This window comes from Aegilops tauschii, chromosome 1, assembly GCF_002575655.3.
Source record: "Aegilops tauschii subsp. strangulata cultivar AL8/78 chromosome 1, Aet v6.0, whole genome shotgun sequence".
Taxonomy (NCBI): Eukaryota; Viridiplantae; Streptophyta; class Magnoliopsida; order Poales; family Poaceae; genus Aegilops; species Aegilops tauschii.
In genome coordinates, this window is record NC_053035.3 from 279,955,316 (window position 1) to 279,974,702 (window position 19,387).

The following is a 19,387-nucleotide window of genomic DNA, read 5'->3' on the forward strand; positions in this document are numbered from 1 at the left end:
AAATCACGTACCTCGGCTCTCAGTAAGGTCGGCGGTCTTCTGAGTCAGCTCCCGAGCCTGGGAGTTGAAGGCGGCCGCTCGAAGGTTGTGATAGTCCTGCAAGATGGACAGAAGACCGAAGTGAGAACAAAAACAGCAAAGACAAAACCTCCAAGAAGTTCCAAGCCGCCTGCTCAGCAGCCGACTCGGAACTCGGGGACTACACCCAGTAGGTGCGCTGACGCGCCCGCATGAGAGAAGTCAAGATCAAGAAGAGAAAGAGCAAGATGGGAATACTAACCCGGATGGCCGCCCGCGTTGCGAGGAACTCGTCGGTGAACTGCCTCAGCGCCGCGGCTTGGCCTTGGAGCCGGGTCCGGACGTCTTGTGTAGCCACGTTCACCACGGCCGTCCCTCCGCCTGGTGTCCACCCCGAGGTAGCGCTGGCCGCCTCCGCATCTTGGGCCGACGAGCTGGAGCCCACGGCCAGCTGTGGCTCCGACGCAGCCTTCTGCGGCTCCGACGCGGCCTTCCCCGCGCGCCGGCTCGGCGGCACCCGGACCGCCACCTCAGCCCCCGCGGCCGGCTCGCCCTCCGCCGACTGTGCAGGCGGCGCATCAGGCTGGCCGCCTTGGGCCGCCCCAGTTGGCGGGGTCGGCTCCGGCGCCTTCTCCAGGATAATGACGTCGTCGCCGCTTCCTCCCAGCCCTGGCTGGTCGCTGCTGGCTCCCCCTGGCGAGGGCTCCGAGTCCCCAGGTGCCATGGCGCGCAGGGGGGTGACCATCAAAACCTCCCCTGCCGCCGCCGCGGCCTCAGCCTCTACCTGGGCCCTGGCTGCGGCCTCGGTGAGTGCCTTCGCCGCCTCCTCCTCCCGAGCCGCCTGGGCGGCGGCCGCCTCCCGTGCCTCCTGCTCCGCCCGCGCCTCCCGCGCGTTCCTTTCCGTCGCCTCCTGGAGGTCGGCGCGGGGGTCCACGCGGCGGGTGGTGCTCCCAGAGCCCCTTGGCGACTCGACGACGGAGCCGGCAGCCGCCCGCTCAAGTGACAACGGAGCTCTGATCGTTGAAGAAAAAGACAAAGGTTCAGAACCACCAAAGAAAGAAAGAAAGAGAGTACACAGAGAAAGAGAACTTACGCCGACACGGTCTGCGGTTGCTTCACCACTTTGCGGAAACGAGCCGCCTTCGCGGCCGCCTCTTCCCGCCTGGTGGCTGCCGCCCCGCCCCTGGGCTTCTTCGTTCGGCTGCCGAATAGACCCTGGGCGGCGCGACGCTTCTGCCCTCCATCCCGAGCAGGCTGCGCGGCGGAGGAGCCCGTGCCACGTCCAGATGCCGGCTGGCGGCGCGGGACGGCTTCGGCTTCATCCTCGTCCGGCCAGTCGTCAAAGGTAGCAGTGAACCCGGAGCCGCCTGCTTCCCCGCCGGCTTGGCCACCGCCCGGCTCGACGGCGTCGTCCAAATGGACCGCCCCCAGGTCGGGGTCCTCCAGGTCGTGTTCGGTCCGGTCGGGGACGAAGCGGCGCTCTGCGTCTGACCCGCTGGCCGGCCGAAGCAGAGGGCTCTGTCGAAGAACAAGCCGACTAAGTTAGAGTCGGCCAAGAGATGCTCGGCAACAAGGCTGAGAGAGAGAGAGAAAAAGAGACAAGAGGAGCGTACCGTAGGCGGAGGATTGGCTCGGCTATATGGCTCCTTGCCGAACTGCCACTCTTCAGTGAGTTGGCAGTTCGCAAGGTAGTTCACCATGTAGGCGACCTCATGGCGCGGCATCTCCTTGGTGCACATCCGGCTCGGATCGAGCTGGCCGCTCATCTGACAGATCAGATGAGGCCGGCTCTGGAGCGGAAGGACCCGGCGCGTGACGAACGCAGCCAGAAGATCGGGCCCCGTTAGGCCCTCCGACTGGACCATCACCCGCAGTCGGGCAATGGCGGCGTTTCCAGCCTGCGACAGTGTCACCGCCCGGAAGGACCACTGGGGCAGCCTCCCTGCCGGTGGGCCGGCTACGTAAGCCGGCAGGTTGATGTAGTCGCCCCGTGGAGCGATGTTCCGCACGTAGAAGTACGACTTCTGCCACTTCTTCACCGATTGGATCAGCGTGATGACGGGGAAGGGGTTGTCGGCGCCCGATCTCCGTGACGCGATGAAGGCGCCAGTATGAGCCGGCACGCCTTTACTGTGCGTGCCCAGCTTCGACTGGAAGAACTCCCACCAGAGCTCAAGGTGGGGAGGACGCCGAGATAGCCCTCGCACAGGGTGACGAAGGCCGACAGCAGCACCACCGCGTTGGGGGTGAGATGGTGCCGTTGAAGCTGATAGAATTCGAGCCAGGAGCGGAAGAAGGCGCTCACTGGCAGGCCGAAGCCGCGCAAGAAGTGCGAGCGGAAGACTACCCGCTCGCCCTCCTGCGGTTGCGGCCTGATTTCCTTCGCCGGCGCGAGGCGGACCTCCACTTTGTCCGCGCTGGGCAGCCACCGGGTGTCGCGGAGAAAGTCGACGTGGTCGTCATGGACGTTGGAGCCGTCCCAATCCCTGCCGAGCTGCTCTACGGTGGGAGGCATGGCGAAAGCAAGCACGGCGGCGGAGGAGCGTGCGGTGGAAGAGCGCGGCGGCGAGGCGTTGTCGCAAGAACTAACAAGACGAAGAAGACGGTGGAAGTAGGAGGAGCGTGCGAGGGCCTGCCGCCCTCCACCTCCCCCTACTTATAGCCTCACGAGGCCGAAGAGGCCGAACGTGGGGGGGAGACGTGGGATTAACTACGCCCACTCCCCCCACGTCTCGCGATTATTGCGCATAAGTGCGAGCCGCAACTGCCGCACGGAACGTGCGGGCGGTTTCGGGATACAAAGGATCCGCGCCTGGGCCGGGGCGCGGGCGTGGCGGGCCCCCTCCCTGCGGCGACGTCCCGTCACGCGCGTGGGCTGGCAGGCTTTTCGGCCACGTGGTTCGCCGACGGCCCGTGGCCGGCCCGCGGCCCGGTGCACGTGCCAGCGGGTTCCCGCCCTCCGACTCCAGAAGATTTCGACTCAGGCGGCGTGCCAGACCAAGGCCGGCTCCCAGCTGCCGGCTTGTCACGATAGGAAGCTGATCGAGCTTCTCAACCCCTACTCCACCTCGAAGCCCAATCAGCTTCGGGGACTACTGTCGGAGTAAATGGCCACGGGTAGCCTAACCGACTGCCCCTGGTTCTTCTGAAAAAATTATCAGGCCTTCGGGCCTCCAAGCACTCCGAGCATTGGGCCGCCTTCCCTGGCCGGCTGCCTCTGAAGCCGACTCCCGGAAGGCGACCCAGCCTCACCGACTCCTCCCCAGGACGACTACGGGGTGGCCGACTCCAGGAAGCCGGCCAAGACCACAACCACCAAAGCTGTTCCCACATAACGGCGACACGACGGGGTGTGGCTACAGTGCGGCCCACTACCCCCAAAGCCCGAGGCGGGCATGGCTACAGGAGGCCGTACGGGACGGACGTCACCCGTGCGGCTCGGCACTGTAGCCACGCTAGCCTCGACGTCATCCACGACCGACCCCCGTACGTCCCACGGGCGGCGGGCCCCTTCAGCCAGAGAGAGGCACGAAGGCGGCCCGGCCTTTCCCAGTCGGCCAAGAGCGTAGCCGGCCTCCAGAAGCCGGCTACTCCCTTCCTCGAAGCAGGAGCCCCATTAAGGAGACAAGACGAGGTAAGGCTACAGTGATAACCCCCGAGGCGGCCCACTGTAGCCACGCTTACCTCGACAAAGCCCTCGTCATCACAGGCGAGGCTACAGTAAGCAGCCGCCGACAAGACCCTAGGCGGTGGGGCCGGCCTGTCGACCAAGTAGCCGGCAGCCGGCGGGACCCAGCAGCCGGCGGAGAAGCCGGCGAGCGTAGACACTGACGGCTGGGACCAGAGCCCAGCCGGATTACCATTGTACCCCCGGGGGGTAGGCCTATATAAACCCCCCGGAGCACCCATGCAAAGGGTTCGCACCTAAGCATAGTTGGCCTCTGAGCATAGAGTTGCCTTCTTAGCCTGGCACACACACCATAGATAGAGAGAAGCAAGAGCTAGCCTTGTTCTTCTTCTCCCTTGATCTCAACAGCTCTAGGAGCGATTGTAGCTACCCTTCATCGATCTAGTGATCATGCGGAGACCCCGCAGAGCAGGACTAGGGGTGTTATCTCCTCGGAGAGCCCCGAACCTGGGTAAGATTCGCCGGCGTGCATGTCTTTGCCTCATCCCGTTTCCGGGCACCGGCGACGTTTTATTGGCTCCCACAATGATAAGCCATCCCTTGGCATATGTCGCACCAACCACCCGACACGCCACAACGCTTTGCTTGCAACTGCACCAGCTTACTGCACCAGCTTACTGCCCCACCATTCAAAATATACACGTATCCGGTTTGTGACTTAGAGTCATCCAGATCTGTGTCGAAGCTAGCGTCGACATAACCCTTTACGACGAGCTCCTCATCACCTCCATATACGAGAAACATATCCTTAGTCCTTTTCAGGTACTTCAGGATGTTCTTGACCGCTGTCCAGTGTTCCATGCCGGGATTACTTTGGTACCTTCCTACCAAACTTACGGCAAGGTTTACATCAGGTCTGGTACACAGCATGGCATACATGATAGACCCTATGGCTGAGGCATAGGGGACGACACTCATCTTTTCTCTATCTTCTGTCGTGCTTGGACATTGAGCTGAGCTCAATTTCACACCTTGCAACACAGGCAAGAACCCCTTCTTGGACTGATCCATATTGAACTTCTTCAATATCTTATCAAGGTATGTGCTTTGTGAAAGACCTATGAGGCGTCTCGATCTATCTCTATAGATCTTGATGCCTAATATGTAAGCAGCTTCTCCAAGGTCCTTCATTGCAAAACACTTATTCAAGTAGGCCTTAATACTATCCAAAAATTCTATATCATTTCCCATCAAAAGTATGTCATCCACATATAATATGAGAAATGCTACAGAGCTCCCACTCACTTTCTTGTAAACGCAGGCTTCTCCATAAGTCTGCATAAACCCAAACGCTTTGATCATTTCATTAAAGCGAATGTTCCAACTCCGAGATGCTTGCACCAGCCCATAGATGGAGCGCTGGAGCTTGCATACCTTGTTAGCATTCTTAGGATCGACAAAACCTTCCGGCTGCATCATATACAATTCTTCCTTAAGAAAGCCGTTAAGGAATGCCGTTTTGACGTCCATTTGCCATATCTCATAATCATAGTATGCGGCAATTGCTAACATGATTCGGACGGACTTCAGCTTCGCTAAGGGTGAGAAGGTCTCATCGTAGTCAACCCCTTGAACTTGTCGATAACCCTTAGCGACAAGTCGAGCCTTATAGATGGTAACATTACCATCCGCGTCCGTCTTCTTCTTAAAGATCCATTTATTCTCTATCGCTCGCCGATCATCGGGCAAGTCTGTCAAAGTCCATACTTTGTTTTCATACATGGATCCTATCTCGGATTGCATGGCTTCAAGCCATTTGTTGGAATCTGGGCCCGCCATTGCTTCTTCATAGTTCGAAGGTTCACCGTTGTCTAACAACATGATTTCCAGGACAGGGTTGCCATACCACTCTGGTGTGGAACGTGTCCTTGTGGACCTTCGAAGTTCAGTAGCAACTTGATCCGAAGTACCTTGATCATCATCATTAACTTCCTCTCTAGTCGGTGCAGGCACCACAGGAACATCTTCCTGAGCTGCGCTACTTTCTGGTTCAAGAGGCAGTACTTCATCGAGTTCTACTTTCCTCCCACTTACTTCTCTCGAGAGAAACTCTTTCTCCAGAAAGGACCCGTTCTTGGCAACAAAGATCTTGCCTTCGGATCTAAGGTAGAAGGTATACCCAATGGTTTCCTTAGGGTATCCTATGAAGACGCATTTTCCCGACTTGGGTTCGAGCTTTTCAGGTTGAAGTTTCTTGACATAAGCATCGCATCCCCAAACTTTTAGAAACGACAGCTTAGGTTTCTTCCCAAACCATAATTCATACGGTGTCGTCTCAACGGATTTAGACGGTGCCCTATTTAAAGTGAATGTAGCTGTCTCTAGAGTGTATCCCCAAAATGATAGCGGTAAATCAGTGAGTGACATCATAGATCGCACCATATCCAATAGAGTGCGATTACGATGTTCGGACACACCGTTACGCTGAGGTGTTCCAGGCGGCGTGAGTTGTGAAACGATTCCACATTTCCTTAAGTGCGTACCAAATCCGTGACTTAAATATTCTCCCCCACGATCTGATCGTAAGAATTTTATCTTTCGGTCACGTTGATTCAATACCTCATTCTGAAATTCCTTGAACTTTTCAAAGGTCTCAGACTTGTGTTTCATCAAATAGACATACCCATATCTACTTAAGTCATCAGTGAGAGTGAGAACATAACGATAGCCACCGCGAGCCTCAACGCTCATTGGACCGCACACATCAGTATGTATAATTTCCAATAAGTTGGTTACTCGCTCCATTGTTCCGGAGAACGGAGTCTTGGTCATTTTACCCATGAGGCATGGTTCGCACGTGTCAAATGATTCGAAATCAAGAGACTCCAAAAGTCCATCTGTATGGAGCTTCTTCATGCGTTTGACACCGATGTGACCAAGGCGGCAGTGCCACAGATATGTGGGACTATCATTATCAATCTTACATCTTTTGGTATTCACACTATGAATATGTGTAACATCACGTTCGAGATTCATTAAGAATAAATCATTGACCAGTGGGGCATGACCATAAAACATATCTCTCATATAAATAGAACAACCATTATTCTCGGATTTAAATGAGTAGCCATCTCGTATTAAACGAGATCCAGATACAATGTTCATGCTCAAAGCCGGCACTAAATAACAATTATTGAGGTTTAAAACTAATCCCGTAGGTAAATGTAGAGGTAGCGTGCCGACGGCGATCACATCGACCTTGGAACCATTCCCGACGCGCATCGTCACCTCGTCCTTCGCCAGTCTCCGCTTATTCCGCAGCTCCTGTTTTGAGTTACAAATATGAGCAACCGCACCGGTATCAAATACCTAGGAGCTACTACGAGTACTGGTAAGGTACACATCAATTACATGTATATCGCATATACCTTTAGTGTTGCCGGCCTTCTTGTCCGCTAAGTATTTGGGGCAGTTCCGCTTCCAGTGTCCCTTTCCCTTGCAATAAAAGCACTCAGTCTCAGGTTTGGGTCCATTCTTTGGCTTCTTCCCGGCAACTGGTTTACTGGGCGCGGCAACTCCCTTGCCGTCCTTCTTGAAGTTCTTCTTACCCTTGCCTTTCTTGAAACTAGTGGTTTTATTGACCATCAACACTTGATGTTCCTTTTTGATTTCCACCTCCGCTGATTTCAGCATTGAAAATACTTCAGGAATAGTTTTCACCATCCCCTGCATATTGTAGTTCATCACAAAGCTCTTGTAGCTAGGTGGTAGCGACTGAAGGATTTTGTCAATGACCGCCTCGTCCGGGAGGTTAATGTCCAGCTGGGACAAGCAGTTGTGCAACCCAGACATTTTGAGTATGTGCTCACTGACAGAACTATTTTCCTCCATCTTACAACTGTAGAACTTGTCGGAGATTTCATATCTCTCGACCCGGGCATGAGCTTGGAAAACCATTTTCAGCTCTTCGAACATCTCATATGCTCCATGTTGCTCAAAACGCTTTTGGAGCCCCGGTTCTAAGCTGTAAAGCATGCCGCACTGAACGAGGGAGTAATCATCAGCACGCGACTGCCAAGTGTTCATAACGTCTTGGTTCTCTAGGATGGGTGCTTCACCTAGCGGTGCTTCTAGGACATATGCTTTCTTGGCAGCTATGAGGATGATCCTCAGGTTCCGGACCCAGTCCGTATAGTTGCTTCCATCATCTTTCAGCTTGGTTTTCTCTAGGAACGCGTTGAAGTTGAGGTTGACATGAGCGTTGGCCATTTGATCTACAAGACATTTTGCAAAGGTTTTTAGACTAAGTTCATGATAATTAAGTTCATCTAATCAAAATTATTTAATGAACTCCCACTCAGATAGACATCCCTCTAGTCATCTAAGTGATACATGATCCGAGTCAACTAGGCCGTGTCCGATCATCACGTGAGACGGACTAGTCATCATCGGTGAACATCTTCATGTTGATCGTATCTTCTATACGACTCATGTTCGACCTTTCGGTCTTCCGCGTTCCGAGGCCATGTCTGTACATGCTAGGCTCGTCAAGTCAACCTAAGTGTATTGCAAGTGTAAATCTGGCTTACACCCGTTGTATTCGAACGTTAGAATCTATCACACCCGATCATCACGTGGTGCTTCGAAACAACGAACCTTCGCAACGGTGCACAGTTAGGGGGAACACTTTCTTGAAATTATTGCGAGGGATCATCTTATTTAAGCTACCGTCGTTCTAAGCAAATAAGATGTAAAACATGATAAACATCACATGCAATCAAATAGTGACATGATATGGCCAATATCATTTTGCTCCTTTTGATCTCCATCTTCGGGGCGCCATGATCATCGTCGTCACCGGCATGACACCATGATCTCCATCATCGTGTCTTCATGAAGTTGTCTCGTCATCTATTACTTCTACTACTATGGCTAACGGTTTAGCAATAAAGCAAAGTAATTACATGACGTTTATGTTGACACGCAGGTCATAAATAAATTAAGACAACTCCTATGGCTCCTGCCGGTTGTCATACTCATTGACATGCAAGTCGTGATTCCTATTACAAGAACATGATCAATCTCATACATCACATATATCATTCATCACATCCTTTTGGCCATATCACATCACACGGCATATGCTGCAAAAACAAGTTAGACATCCTCTAATTGTTGTTGCAAATTTTTACGTGGCTGCTATAGGTTTCTTAGCAAGAACGTTTCTTACCTACGCAAAAACCACAACGTGATATGCCAATTTCTATTTACCCTTCATAAGGACCCTTTTCATCGAATCCGATCCGACTAAAGTGGGAGAGACAGACACCCGCTAGCCACCTTATGCAACTAGTGCATGTCAGTCGGTGGAACCTGTCTCACGTAAGTGTACGTGTAAGGTCGGTCCGGGCCGCTTCATCCCACGATGCCGCCAAATCAAGATAAGACTAGTAACGGCAAGTAAATTGACAAAAATCAACGCCCACAACAATCTTGTGTTCTACTCGCGCATAGAAACTACGCATAGACCTGGCTCATGATGCCACTGTTGGGGAACGTTGCAGAAAATAAAAAAATTCTACGCTTCACCAAGATCAATCTATGGAGTCATCTAGCAACGAGGGAGAGGAGTGCATCTACATACCCTTGTAGATCGCGAGCGGAAGCGTTCAAGAGAACGGGGTTGAGGGAGTCGTACTCGTCGTGATCCAAATCATCGAAGATCCTAGTGCCGAACGGACGGCACCTCCGCGTTCAACACACGTACGGTTGGGGAAGACGTCTCCTCCTTCTTGATCCAGCAAGGGGAAGGGAGAGGTTGATGGAGATCCAGCAGCACGACGGCGTGGTGGTGGAAGCAGCGGGGATCTCCGCAGGGCTTCGCCAAGCTCAGCAAGAGGGAGAGGTGTTACGAGGGGAGAGGGAGGCGCCAGAGACTTGGGTGCGCAGCCCTCCCTCCCCCCTCTTTATATAGGGGCCCTAGGGGGGGCGCCGGCTCCAAGAGATCCAATCACAAGGGGGGGGCGGCGGCCAAGGGGGGGGGACTTGCCCCCCAAGCCAAGTGGGGCGCCCCCCACCCCCAGGGTTTCCAACCCTAGGCGCAGGGGGAGGCCCATGGGGGGCGCACCAGCCCACCAGTGGCTGGTTCCCTTCCCACTTCAGCCCATGTGGCCCTCCGGGATAGGTGGCCCCACCCGGTGGACCCCCGGGACCCTTCCGGTGGTCCCGGTACAATACCGGTGACCCCCGAAACTTTCCCGATGGCCGAAACTGGACTTCCTATATACAAATCTTCACCTCCAGACCATTCCGGAACTCCTCGTGACGTCCGGGATCTCATCCGGGACTCCGAACAACTTTCGGGTTACCGCATACTAATATCTCTACAACCCTAGCATCACCGAACCTTAAGTGTGTAGACCCTACGGGTTCCGGAGACACGCAGACATGACCGAGACGACTCTCCGGTCAATAACCAACAGCGGGATCTGGATACCCATGTTGGCTCCCACATGCTCCTCGATGATCTCATCGGATGAACCACGATGTCGAGGATTCAAGTAATCCCGTATACAATTCCCTTTGTCAATCGGTACGTTACTTGCCCGAGATTCGATCGTCGGTATCCCAATACCTCGTTCAATCTCGTTACCGGCAAGTCACTTTACTCGTACCGTAATGCATGATCCCGTGACCAAACACTTGGTCACATTGAGCTCATTATGATGATGCATTACCGAGTGGGCCCAGAGATACCTCTCCGTCATACGGAGTGACAAATCCCAGTCTCGATCCGTGTCAACCCAACAGATACTTTCGGGGATACCTGTAGTATACCTTTATAGTCACCCAGTTACGTTGTGACGTTTGGTACACCCAAAGCACTCCTACGGCATCCGGGAGTTACACGATCTCATGGTCTAAGGAAATGATACTTGACATTGGAAAAGCTCTAGCAAACGAACTACACGATCTTGTGCTATGCTTAGGATTGGGTCTTGTCCATCACATCATTCTCCTAATGATGTGATACCGTTATCAATGACATCCAATGTCCATAGTCAGGAAACCATGACTATCTGTTGATCAACGAGCTAGTTAACTAGAGGCTCACTAGGGACATGTTGTGGTCTATGTATTCACACATGTATTATGATTTCCGGATAACACAATTATAGCATGAATAATAGACAATTATCACGAACAAGGAAATATAATAATAATCATTTTATTATTGCCTCTAGGGCATATTTCCAACACCCGGTACTCCGGTAAATGCCCGAACTCACCCGGAACCATTCCGATGTCCAAACATAGCCATCCAATATATCGATCTTTATGTCTCGACTATTTCGAGACTCCTCGTCATGTCCGTGATCATATCCGGGACTCCGAACTACCTTCGGTACATCAAAACACATAAACTCATAATACTGATCGTCACCGAACGTTAAGCGTGCGGACCCTACGGGTTCGAGAACTATGTAGACATGACCGAGACACGTCTCCGGTCAATAACCAATAGCAGAACCTGGATGCTCATATTGGCTCCCACATATTCTACGGAGATCTTTATCGGTCAAACCGCATAACAACATACGTTGTTCCCTTTGTCATCGGTATGTTACTTGCCCGAGATTCGATCGTCGGTATCTCAATACCTAGTTCAATCTCGTTACCGGCAAGTCTCTTTACTCGTTCCGTAATGCATCATCCCGCAACTAACTCATTAGTCACATTGCTTGCAAGGCTTATAGTGATGTGCATTACCGAGAGGGCCCGGAGATACCTCTCCGACAATCGGAGTGACAAATCCTAATCTCGATCTATGCCAACTCAACAAGTGCCATCGGAGACACCTATAGAGCACCTTTATAATCACCCAGTTACGTTGTGACGTTTGATAGCACACAAAGTGTTCCTCCGGTATTCGGGAGTTGCATAATCTCATAGTCATAGGAACATGTATAAGTCATGAATAAAGCAATAGCAACATACTAAATGATCAAGTGCTAAGCTAACGGAATGGGTCAAGTCAATCACATCATTCTCTAATGATGTGATCTCATTAATCAAATGACAACTCATGTCTATGGCTAGGAAACTTAACCATCTTTGATTCAACGAGCTAGTCAAGTAGAGGCATACTAGTGACACTATGTTTGTCTATGTATTCACACATGTACTAAGTTTCCGGTTAATACAATTCTAGCATGAATAATAAAAATTTATCATGATATAAGAAAATATAAATAACAACTTTATTATTGCCTCTAGGGCATACTTTCTTCAAGAACTCCTCTTCCTGCTCGCTGGATGCCATGGATATTATGGAGAAAATGGTGCAAGGAGGAGATGGGAGAGGTGTTGGGGAACGTAGTAATTTCAAAAAAAATCCTACGCACACGCAAGATCATGGTGATGCATAGCAACGAGAGGGGAGAGTGTTGTCCACATACCCTCGTAGACCGAAAGCGGAAGCGTTAGCACAACGCGGTTGATGTAGTCGTACGTCTTCACGATCCGACCGATCAAGTACCGAACACACGGCACCTTCGAGTTCAGCACACGTTCAGCCCGATGACGTCCCTCGAACTCCGATCCAGCCGAGTGTTGAGGGAGAGTTTCGTCAGCACGACGGCGTGGTGACGATGATGATGTTCTACCGACGCAGGGCTTCGCCTAAGCACCGCTACAGTATTATCGAGGTGGACTATGGTGGAGGGGGGCACCGCACATGGCTAAAAGATCAAATCAATTGTTGTGTCTCTAGGGTGCCCCCCTGCCCCCGTATATAAAGGAGCAAGGGGGGAGGTGCGGCCGGCCAGGAGGAGGCGCGCCAGGAGGAGTCCTACTCCCACCGGGAGTAGGACTCCCTCCCTTCCTTGTTGGATTAGGAGAAGGGGGGAAAGAGGAGTCCAAACACATCCATGGTATATATGCATGAAATTCTTCACACAATTGTTACAATAACTGCAAGGAGTCCTGACTCCTGACTTTTTTCGATAAAGGGCGTCTTTATTAACTCAAAATGTAGCATCAAGAAGATACAAATCATGATGAGTAACACCTGGCCTCTACATAGCTAGGATGCACACAGCCAAACACAAATAGTCTGAAAGAAAATAAAAAGATGACATATCGGCATTAGTAGAGTCAAATAAGACCATCACTATGCCTATGTTGAAGGATGTGATGGGCCGATACGGAGGTTATGCTGTCACCCATGTTGGGAAAAAAACCTCCATGGCCACTCGCTCCAATTACGTACACACCGCCTTGAACAGCGGTTGGAACTCCGTACAGTGAAGCATAGACCACGTACGAAGAGATTGCGTACAACGGAAAATAACCTGCAAAGGAGAAGAGTGTTTGTCATTAAAAATCAGATCATTTCTACATAGCCAAAGCGATCATAATAAGGCATACACTCCCACCCTTATTAGCGTTTTGAATTTATAAGGAATACCATCCAGCCAGTGACCAAAAATATTGGCAACACCTATGGGCGGACAAAGATTAGACGCTATTTGGATGATTGAACATGTAGAACATGCAAACTTGCACTCGAAAAAGAGATGTCTGATTGTCTCGTCATGAGTACAAAAGCCGCACTTCTTGCTTCCATACCAGTTGCAACGAGGGAGCTATCTTTGGTTAGCACCACTCCCTTCCGAAGGTACCACATGAAGATCTTAACTTTCAGTGAAATCCTCGATCTCCAGATTTTCTTGTTATTATCCACTGAGACCTCTGAATGCGTGAGCGTACGGTACATCGAGTCGACCATGAAGGACCCAGATGCAGTGAGCTTCGAGCGGAACACATCTCGTTCTGACTCCTGACTAAGGGAGGATGCGAATCTCAGTTCCTGTAGAAGGCAAAACAGAAACGGCTTGGACCAGAGTGGGGCATCTGATGGCGTGGCGGTGACTTAGCATGGCATGAAGTCTGACTAAAGTGCAACCGAAGGAGGAAGAAAAGGAAAAGAGCCAGGCATGATTGACAGGAAGCACATATGCCTGTGCTGGACGAGGAAATGTGGCCACCGTCATTCCAAGAATCACCCCCGTCTTAAAGAGAAAGAGGCAAGAGGACGGCGCGCCCCATTTTGCTCACAGATTTTAATCGTGTAGTGCTCTTTTCCGAATGCTAACCTTTATTCTGGGCCTTTTGAAATCTGAAAAGGAATTGAAAATTTTGTTGTCATGCTGTTCCATGACAGTTCTTTCCTGATCTTATTCGTTCAGCCTCCATGCATTGGGTGTTTCGGCGGTACTCTTGTCCCCATGATTATCAGGCTTGTTTGATTCAAAAGATTTTCGAAGAAATTTTGAAGGGCTCTAATTCTTACTAGGAATTTTTCCTGCGTGGGCTGTTTGATTCATATATTAGAATTCATAAGATTTTTTCCTGACAATTCGTTTGTGCTAGATTTCATAGAAAAAATCATTACACTCCAACCTCACGTGAAGTTATTTTTTTCCATGCACAATCAAACAACCACACAATTTCCTTAAAAAAAATAGGAACTACTTTCTCTATAAAGAAATATAAGGTCTTATACTATCTTTGTCCGAAAATACTTGTCGGAGAAATGAATGTTACAAGTATTTCCGGACAAAGGATTATTTTTTAAAGAGGGAGAACTATACAGTTCTGTAACTTTTTTCAGACAAACACAATTCTGTAGTGTTCAGTATCTAATGACTCTCTATTGATGTGTTTTTCAAGAAGAACAAATCAGCCTATATAGTCAAGTTCAGGGATGAAGTAGGGAAATGATCCAGAACGGTCAAGTGTCTCGTCCCCTTTCTAACCACTTTTAACTTATCACGAGACTTTCCGTTGTTACACTACGAACTTCAACGAGAAAAATGAGTTGTTTTTAATGACAAAAATGCTTCTTCTTTGTAGGTAATTTTTTGTTGTATGCACTCGTTTCGTGTGTGATGCACGCTACAACAAGCGGAGTACCAACCGCTATTTAAGGCGATGTGTACGCTGTTGAAGCATGTGGTTACAGAGGTTTTTACTCATGGTGGCAACATAATCTTCGGATCGGTCCACCATCTATTTTCGACATAGGCATAGTTTGGTCTATGGACTCTACTGTTACCGAATTGTCGGTGTTTTATCTTTCTGTTTATCAGACTACTGGTGTTTGGCTGTGTACATCCTAAGTATGCAGTGACCGGGTGATACTTTTAGTGTTTTGTATCCATTTAATGCTACATTTTGAGATAATAAAAGCACCCTTTATCAAGAAAAAACACACTGCGAACTTCAGCCCCTCTTTTGGCTGTACGCACTATGCAGTATTCACCGGACCCACATATCGCATTCACTTTATTTCTTCCGACCATCTTTTGTTCTTTTTCCTATGCAAGTGCCAAGTGAGGACAAACTACAGATTTTTCCCATGAGGTACCTTTCACCCTTTCCCCCCTAGACTAGAGTTGAGCATTTGAGCATTTTTCACGAAGTATAGCTTTTCTTTATTATGAGTTAAAAGAATTTGAAGGTATGGTTTCTTTTTCGAAAAAACTTTCAATGTATTCATCTTTAATCATCGTTATACAACGAACATCAGAAATAATAAAAAATACACCAGATCCGTGGACCACCTAGTGAGGACTACAAACACTGAAACGAGCCGAAGGCGCGCCGCCGTCATCGCCCCTCCCTTGCCGGAGTCGGACACAACTTGTTATAGTAGACAATCGGGAAGTTGTCGTGCTAGGGCCCATAGGACCATCGACTAGAACAGCAACCATCGCCGATGAAGAATAACGTAGATCAAAAGGATCCAACCTAAAGACAGAGGAACATAGACGAACAACAACCAGACCCGAGCAAATCCACCATGGCTGGAGACACACCTCCACACGCCCACCAACGATGCTAGACGCATCATCGAAACGGGGTTTAGGCGGAGAGACCTTTATTCCATCTTCAGGGAGCCGCCGTCGTCCGCCTTCTTAAGCAGAACACAAACCCTAACAAAACTCAAAGGAACGACTAACAACGAAGTCCTCCCGCCGGCTCTTGCCAGGTCGACCATGCCCCCATGGCCCTAGGACCACCGGAGACGCGGCGGACCAGCGGTGGCGCCGGCGAGATGCACAAACTCTAGCTTTTTTGGAGCAGGAGGCGGTGGCGGCGTCCAGCCTTAGGCCCTGTTTGTTCCAGCTTCACTTAGATTTTAATCACATATGGATTCGCTTCACTAGCAAAGTTGATTCTGCGAATCAGCTTCACCACCAAAGTACACTTTGAGATGCTTTAGGAAATTGCACTAAAAATTGCCCAAATCCAGATTCAGCTTCACTGGCAAAGCTGATTTCAAATAGCTGTTTGTTTCAGATTTCAGATTCAGCTTCACTTGCAAAGCTGAATCCGGTCCCAGAATCCGAAACAAACAGGGCCTTAGTCCTTTTGGTTTTGATTGAGTCACGGGGTGCAGGACTCCGTGTCCCGCACCTGTGCAGATCAAAGGTATGTTTACCAAGCAAAAAACTTTCATGCCACACAGTTTTTTAGAGTTTCAAAGATGACAACACGACCTACCTAAGAGCAACTCCATGTACCGCAAATGTCATTTAAGGTGTGCTCTAAAACAAATTTGTGGTATCGCGCATGGCACGGCAGAACAGATATGCTATACGATATTGGAAGTTTAAAACGATTTTCGCGCTACAAAGCTCACCACCCGAGTTCATCTACATTCCATAGCATAAAAACATAGTAAACTAATTTATTAAAGCTAGGGATTGTCGGCTCATGACTCGACGCCTAGGTAGAAGGCCTCGGCGACCTCCAGCACGCGTTAGCGAACGTGTGCTCTTCCTTCGCCGCCGCGAGCTGTTCGGCGGCGCCATCTTCTTCGGCTCTTGTGCACGGCGAGGAGCTCCTCCTCCGCCTCACGGCACCTCTTGGTGTGCTGCCAAAGAGCATCGCCGAGCTCGAAGAAGCGAGCCCACGCGCTCTGGCCATCGCTGCGGGAGAGCCCTCCGCGTTCGCGCGCCTGCTTCAATCACCATGGCTCGATGGCAGGCCGGCTGGAGCTGACGGCTTCCTCATCGTGCCGGGCGCGCTTGCGCAGCGGCAATCCGCCTCGGCCCCACACCCGCGTGCCCCTCCGGCCATATGGATTAGCAAGAAGTGGACGGGGTCATGAGGAATCTCTCGCCGTAAGAGCATCCAGCCGTTCGGCCTCCCAGGGCGCCGAAAAAGACCGGCCTGGGGGCGAGCCGACGCTAGATCGGCCCCTGGGGTTTGTTTTTTCCCAGCCGCGCTCCCAGGCCCCCCCCCCCAAGGCGCTCCATATTCGAAAAACATCATTCCCGCTCAAAGAAACAACAAACCGGCGAGCATCGCAATAGTTCGGCGACTCGGTGCCACAGTTCGGCGATCAAAATAACAGGACACGCAGTAGTTCGGCGTACAAAAAAGGAAGGGCGCGGAAGGAGAACATCAAGCGTCGAGTTCAACCTCCGGCGGCGTAGTCGTCGGCGTACGCAGGCTGGGAGGAATCAGCGCGGCTTCCGGGCTGTCCGGCGCGTCGTCTGTGCTGCTGGGTGCGGCGGAGGCATCGTCGGTGGGGCTGGGCGTCGCGGAGGCGGAGACATCGTCGGCCCTGGTCTCATCGTCATCAGCCGCCGAGCTGGGCGGCGGTGTCGGCGTCGGCCGCGCTCGGCCAAGAACCATGTCGTGAGCTTCTCGTCGCCGCTCTGGAGCATGTCTGCGCCGCCCATCAAGAAGGCGAGGTCGTCGTTCCTCTTCTTGGCGTCTTGAGCTTTGAGTTTCGTGGCGGCGTTGGCGCGGAGCAAGTCGAGTTTGACGGCGCTGTTCATCATCAAAACAGCCCACCTCGCCTTTGTTTTCTCCTCTCGCTGGGCGGCCCTGGTTTTGGCGTCGGCGATGCAGTGTTCGATGGACTCATGCACGCGCGCGACAGCCGTCTCGACGTATTTCGCCTTCTTGGCACCTTTGTTGTCGTCCGGGCATCCATCGGCCGCGCCCGCTGTCGGCGCGTCCGGCTTGTACGTCTCTTTGGCCTTAGCGAGGGTGCGTCGGACGGCCGCCCATTTCTCGCACTTGTCGATCCGCCTGAAGGCGTGGAGGTACTTGAAGTCTGCGTCGTCGTTGTCGTCGCGGAACATGGCGAACATGCGCAGTAGCTGCGCCGAGAAAGAACGTCAGTCGGCACCAGAGCGCGCGCCAGGGCACGCCCAGGGCGCGCACGAACGCGAAAGAGCGCGCGCGGCGAAAGGTAGCAACATGGACGGCGTGCGATACCTGATCCTCGACGCTGATGCCGCTCTCCGGGCGAGCCGCGACCTCCTCGACGATCCCGTGCCATTTGTTGCACGCCGTTTGAATGAGCGACCAATGGTTCGCCATCGCCTTCGACCCCGGTTCATGTGCATGCCTTTGAAGTAGGGGTCGACGAGCTTTCGCTCGTCGAACTCGGCCTTGATGCGGTCCCAATACGTCTCGATGCTCTGATTCGTGCCGGTGACCGGGTCGAGGCAGACGACCTTCCACGCTTCGGCGAGGCACTCTTCTTCCTTGGACGCCCATTTGATGCGTGGCTCGCCGGGCTTCGACGCCTTCTTCTTCTTCTTCTTGCTTTTCCTCGTCGGCGTCGGCTCCTCCTCCTCCGGCTCTTCCTCGCCGTAGTCGAGCTCGTCGTCCACGTCGGCGAGGTCTTGCGTAGCAAACCCGGGGGAAGCGGCGGCCGCAGCCAAGCCGGCTGCGATGATGTCCTCCATGCCGGCCTCCGTCGGCGTCGCCGAGATGCGACGAGGAAGATGCTTGTAACATCCCAAATTTTCAATTTGGAATGTTATACATAGATCATTCATGCATATCATATTTTATTGCGTTTCGATTCGCGATCCTCGAAATCCTAAGCAACTCAAGGACCCTCGGAGAGAGTTGGGGATTTTTCTGTTTTCATATTTGAATTTTATCAAATATTGAAACGAGGATTTCGATTTTAATTATTTTTCTCTCCGAAAAATATTTCATATTAAACTAAATGAGAGGAGATAATATGACTTCTCCAAAATAATTTAAATATTGGAGGAAAAATATTAAAATCAAATATTTGATTTTATTCGGATTTTATTGCTATTTTATTTGCATAGAAAATTGCATTTTTTTCAAAATTGCATTTTAGGGCCAAGAAAATGTTCATCTCGTTCTAAATATTTTATTTAGACGGTGAAAATTTGTTTTGGCATTTTTAGATTTTTATTTTATTTTCTAGGATTTATTTTTGGTTCGGCGGAATTATTTAAAAAAACAAAAAAAAAGTCCAGCGTCCGACTGGGCCGAAGCCCAGCCGAGCCAACCCGCTCCCCGTGCCGCCGTCTCCGACCTGGAGACCGCGCGCCACCGCCGCCCGACCCGGAGTCCGGCCGGGACTCCGCCTCCCTGCCGCCTTGCCCCCTCCTCCAAGCAGCCCCCCTCCTTAAATACCCCACCCCGAGCACCACCACCACCCAACCCGAACCGCCCCGCCACCCCGACCGCAGCGCCGCCACCGTCGCCCGTCGCCGCGCCGCCGCCGCCGCAGCCTCGCCTCGCCGGAGGTAACGCCGTCGTTGCCGCCGCCGGTTTTTTTTTTAAACCGATCCAGTTTTTCTTTAGAAACCCTAGTTCGTTTTTTTAGATCGGTTCGCCGGTTTTCTCGGTTTAGTTACTTAACGGACGTTCGTCCGTACGTTCGTT